Source organism: Miscanthus floridulus, chromosome 4, assembly GCF_019320115.1.
Source record: "Miscanthus floridulus cultivar M001 chromosome 4, ASM1932011v1, whole genome shotgun sequence".
NCBI lineage: Eukaryota > Viridiplantae > Streptophyta > Magnoliopsida > Poales > Poaceae > Miscanthus > Miscanthus floridulus.
Window position 1 is genome coordinate 104,660,974 of NC_089583.1, and position 6,048 is coordinate 104,667,021.

The window sequence follows — 6,048 nt, forward strand, 5'->3', positions numbered from 1 at the left end:
AGTTGCTCACATTAAGTGCCATAGTTGTGATGAATTGGGCCACCTAGCTTCAGGTTGTCCAAACAAGCTTGAGAAGAAGGTCAAGCAAACAAAGAGAAGCAAGACAATGAGAAGCACCACATGAGCAAGGAAGAAAAGACTCAATCAAAGAGAGTTTGCTGCTCATGCCAAGAAAGGAGACACATAGCAAATTCATGTCTCCTAGGTAATAATCCTAAGCCTATTTTAATTGATGCAAATATTATGCTTAGGAATGATGGTAATGGTACATCTATGGTTGCTATTACAAAACATCCCGCTACTCATACTAAGGCTACGCCTAACTATGTTGCACCTAACTTGAGAGGGCCCAAACTAATTTGGGTATCATCAAAAAGTGGATGAATTCAACTTGCAGGCGGGCTCGTTCGTGGCCGGCCGCTAACCCGCCTCGCTTGCCGTAAAGTTTATTAGCGGGTTTACGGTTTGCCACGAAGCTATGATCTTGCAGACAAGTGTTTCGCGGACACAACAAACTTGTATGCAAAACCCGTAAGTCCCCGCAAGACGTATGGTACAGTATTCAGAGCTGCACGGATTGGAGGTTCCAATGCCTCTGATGGTGGCGTCGTTATAGTAAATGGTAATTACTAATTACCAGCTAGAAGATGAGGTCGTTGGAGAGGCCCTAGAAGAGGTAGACGCCTTGGACGAGGGCGAAGAATAGAAGAAGAGGTGGTGCGAGATGCCAGAGTAGATGGCCTTGGGCAGCGCGCCCAGCGTCTCCTGCTGCTGTAGCCCCTTCGAGTCGGTCCTGAACTTGAGGCTCAGGTGGGAGACCATCTGCTCCTGTAGCCATGCCGGCAGCTGGTGCCGCACCATGAAGCTCGTCGCCGCCTTGATCGCGTCCCTCTGGATTCATTCATTCGATCGGTGTCCATTTCCATGGCGACGGTGCACGCAGACAAGAAGATGTCAGGGCGGCAGGGCTATAGGTGTCGTCTGATGACGGTGGCGGCAGAACAAGCGTGCGTGTGTACGTATTTCCTGGTGCGGCTGGTGCCATGGACGACGAGGTTGGTCATGTTGCCGATGAGGTAGGCGGTGAGGTCGAGGTTGAAGAGCATGTAGAGCATGGTGAACACCATCTCACCCGTGTTGACGGCGTGCATGTCGCCGTACCCGATGGTAGTGAGCGTGGTGATGGACCAGTACATGGACGCCGCGTACCGCTTCCACATGCTCTGCTGTTTGAAGTCCGGCATGGAGGAGCTCAGCCACGTGTGCGCCGGGTCATGGTACCTATCCACCAGTAGGTAGTAGAAGCACCCCGCACAGTGCACCGCGAACAGCGTCACGCAGATGAGCCTTATGCATCAAACCCAGAAGTAGCTCAACTTCCTGTCCTTCTCCAGTCTAGGTAGAGATCAACGAACCAAGCAAAGCAACGCCATTGTTGATCAGTTCAAGAAAAAAGCATCAAACAATCCATCTAGAAAGCAGCGTGCGCGCGTGCGTACCGTGTGAAGAAGGTGTCGATGCGGTGGAGGCGCCAGAGCCAGAGCATGCCGAAGAAGTTGTAGTCCCTAGCCTGCCGCGGCAAGATCCGGCGGTACACCTCGATGGGCATGGTGGAGGCGACGTCGAGGGCGAGCCAGGTCTGGGCGTACCGCCACGCGATCCGCCGGGGGTCGTCCTGGAGCAGGTACGTCCGGCCGTCCACATACGCCACGAAGAAAGTGAGCGCGATGTCCATGGCGAACGCCATGTTCACGGCGTTGTCGGCGATGGCCAGCGCGCCGCGTGGATCCGGGAGGAAGCCAAACTCGAACGGCGCCACCCACGCGTAGTACGCCACCAGCGCCACCAGTGAGTTCTCCCACGCCAGGTACCGTGGGTCATAGGGGGACATGATGAACCTCTGGAGACGAAGCCACAGCCGACACCCGCCGCCATGCGCACCCAGTGGCGGTAGGAGCGCGCCGATCGCGGTGCTGTACCGGCTGCTCGTGGTCCTGGCCGCCAACCGCCCTGAGCTGCCGCCGCCGCAACACAACAGCATGGCGCGCACGTTTGGTCGTCCTGGTGGTGGCTGGTTCCTGGCGTAACTGTGGCCGGCGGCGGTGAGCCGTGCATGCGATGCGACTGCCCTTCCTCTGTGCTGCCGCCAGATCGTGGCATGCTCTGATCCGCTTCCTCATGCGTGCGGCTTCTTGTGAGCTTGTCACGGATCTTGCGGGTTCTTGCGAGCTTTGTCTATTGCCCAATGGGCTTGGCGGGTTCGAAGACGTTGGGCCACAAAAAATTTGTAGCTGGGCCACTACAGCCACAAAGGGAAACTTTGTGGGGCGAGCGTGCGGGTCTCGTTAAGAGCCCGCCCCGCCTGCAATGTGAGGATGAATGCTTGTAGGTACCATGGGCATTGGAGGCTTGGTTCAATTGGTATTTATTGTATTGATCATGTGATTGAGCCAAGTATTGACAAATAATGATTATTATCCCAATGACATGACAAGTGAGTGAAGTCCAATGTGCTACAACATACAAGTGTCATATTCAAGTTATGGATGATTTATTGGCTATAATTGGTAGACTTGCAAATAATTGAGTTGAAGCTTGCTTTAGATGATTATAAGCTAACCAAGGTATATCTCTAGTTTATCTAAATCATTTGGGTGCATATGAGTTGATTGAATTAGATATATACATTTGTTGCTTGCTATGAGATAATTGAATGGATTAATTGATTAGTAATCAAATTTGGATTGATTTGAGTTGGATAAGTTCATGAGATAACTTTTAGTAAGTGGATTGAATGGATATATGTCTTATGGAAGTATTCAAACAAGTAGATTTCAAGTTTGATTCACATTTGGTGAAGTATGCTTAAGTGATTGAAATATGTCCTATATTACAAAATCTAAGTGAGCAGTGATCTTAGCCATGTTTGAGTGATCAAATCTATTTTTATTGGCTTAAAATTTGGTATACATACTCTAGATTTATGGTATTAAGTGATGCATAAATTTCATAAGAATTGGATAAAAAATGCTTCGGTTTTGGAGTGGATCATGTCAGCTATAGTGCAGCAGTTTTCAGCATATAGCAGTGGTGGAAAAATGAAATCTGATAGTAATCTAGAAGTCCAATGAATCCCAAATTTTTACAGCTGCTAGATGACTTAGTAAACCACATATCCACCAAATTTCGTAGTATTTGGATCTATATATTAGGAGATATAGATTTTTCTTTGAAGGATACAGAATCTGCCAGAAAAGTGACAATTATTGGATTGATCAAGAGTCACTTTGATTGAAAGGTCCTCAAGTTGGAATCATGTTTATAAGTATTTGAGGTACCTAAGTTTGGTTTTGAAGTGATCTAGAAGCATGATAAGCAATGAGTACAAGACCATTTGATTGTGGAGTGTACTTGGCACACATTTGGTATTTAAATTGAAGATCAAGACCAAGCTCAAGATAAAGATGAAGTTTAAATTTTAGAGATTATTGGAGATCATTTGGTAGAAAGAAAATGACTTAAACAAGTAGAAAGAAAAGAACTTAAATAAGGAATCAAGGTTACTCATTAAGTTAAGTCCATCATTTGGATCAATCAATCAAATTATTTCAAGTGAGTATCAAGAATGATTATTTAGAGAGAGGTCACTTCTCCCTAGTGTAGGGGTTTGCCGCCTATGTGTAGGTAAACCAAGTATAGTACTTGAAAGGCTAACATAGAAGTGGTGATCCGAGAGATATTTGAGATGCTTAGTTGCAGCAATCAAAAGGGTTGATCAAGAAAAGTGAGCAACACCCAAAAGAGAGCTAGTCATGGCAATTAAAGTGATATTCCAAATAGTGCTCTCATGCAAGCATTGATAAAAAAAGAAGCAAGCCAGCCACAATAAGATAGTGCACTTGATCATTAGTGTTTTTTCAATTCATATGGGTGAAGAATGGATTTCAATATTAATGATTGGTCTTCACCAAGTTATAAATTGGACTTCACATTGCTAAAGTGTAATGAATTAGAATCTATGTGACTATTCTCTTCTCCAATATAGCAAAGGTATCATTGTAATGTGTATGATTATTTCATCCCTTACTAGTGTGCGGTTAGTGCATATAGTACATGCTTATTAGAATCATGCATGACAAATGAAAATCTTTGAAATTCATCGCCTACCACTATTACTTGAATGATTAATTGATCTAGTGGTTAGTATATGAATTTGTTCATGAGCTAGTGAACCCAAATACTTGATTTAATTTGGATTGCTAACAAGTGACAAGTATAACATTGGTAAGATAACCCTTGTAAGAGGTGTGACAAAGCTTGTCATTAGTTTAAACCGGACTTGGAAGCTTAGGCAAATCAATTTAGTTCAAGTCATATTAAAGGCTCATGACAATGATAGTGACAAGAGTATAAGCACAAGGCAACAACACAAATGGATATCTAGTTTGTTTCAAGTGGTATCTAGACTCAAATATTTCATCAAGAATTCACAAGTGATGTCTAGACCAACTCATAAGTGATATCCTACAAATGGTACTCATGAAGATAGCAAATGTTCAAGAAATGGTTTTTATTGATAAATCAATCATATACGTGGTATCACATCACTACACATGGTATCATTCATACAAGATAGTGGTTCCACAAGTGATCCTCAACTTTGAGTGACCATCAACTCATCAAGTGAAGAATACATCCCTAATACACAAGAGCTCAATATTATCAAGAGAATGACACATGCTTGGACATATGGGGAGGAGCCCTACAACAATTAGTATCAAGGTCACAAGATCCTACACATGATGTCTAAAAAGCTATACAAGTGGTGTCATTCCAATAATCAAGTGATGTCCATAAAAATGCAAGATTCAAACCTCAACCATCTACCCCAATGTGAGCCTTTGCATCAATGAGAAGCACACTTTTTATGGAAATTGATGACGAAGGGGGAGAGATTGTACAAAGATATGAAAGCTTTGGGAGAGATTAAGACAAAGAAGTAGAAGTTGGACATATGAAAGGACCTAGGATGCCGCATAGACGGGGGGTGAATAGGTGTTTTTGAAAGTTAACACCTTTAAATGCGGAAATAATTAGTAAAGGGAGTTTCCAAAATGGAAACTCCAAATAAGAGTAATACCACCCCTCACAAGTTGGCCACAGAGTATACAAGGTATAAATAATGTATCTAGAAGCTATAACCCTGCAACACAAAGTTAGAACTAAAAGTAAATATTTTCAGCACAGAGCTCTAATACCGGACGTATCCGGTATGAATACCGAACATGTCCGGTATGCACAGTTTCTGCAGAACAGCCCCGAACTTGCTCCTTTCGATTTCTATCTTCGAACCAAACTATAGGTACCTACTAGAGATATCAGTAAACATAGAGAACCTGCACAAGAGCTAGAGCAACACAAATATCGAATGAAATGCAACTTGAGACACGATATTTGTTTTACCAAAGTTCGGACTCGTTCGAGTCCTACTCTCCGTTGAGGGGGCTGCGGGCGACCCAGTAAAGGTTAGCCCTAGAGGGTACCACGAAGGTCACTCTAGCCAAAGTCTTTTCCAACTCCTTTTCCTCTTTCCACTAAATGATTCCGAGGCGGCAGAATCGACCGTTACAAACTTTCCGAAGCAACCACAATCTCTCGGTTGCTCTCCGGTGATGCCTAGCCATCTAGGACCGAAGAGTCCAAGAGTAACAAATGCGAATCACGAGATTGACAATATGCACAAGTGCTCAAGTGGTGGCTTGCTCTCTTTTTCAAATTTTCTCTTAACCCACAAATTGATTTTGCAATTTGGATCACACACTCACTAAGAGAGGGTTTAGGAGAGTTGGCAAGGCTCAAAAACATGTGTCTATGTCAGCAGAATCAGTAGCCTCCAAAGATGGAGGCTTGGGGGTATTTATAGCCCCCTTGAAAACTAGCCGTTTTATAGCCGTTGCAATACCGGACACGTCCGGTATGACTCACACTGTGCCAACGGTAACTAAGTTACAGTGATGTTGTGAGGCGTCGGAACTCCCGATGAATGCC

The 6,048-nt window shown here is 44.4% G+C and overlaps 1 pseudogene; it reads right to left on the reverse strand.

Annotated features, from left to right (window-relative positions):
* Positions 1-640: 640 nt before the first annotated feature.
* Positions 641-2,041, reverse strand: LOC136548986 (potassium channel AKT3-like; annotated as a pseudogene).
* Between the last annotated feature and the right edge of the window lie 4,007 nt (positions 2,042-6,048).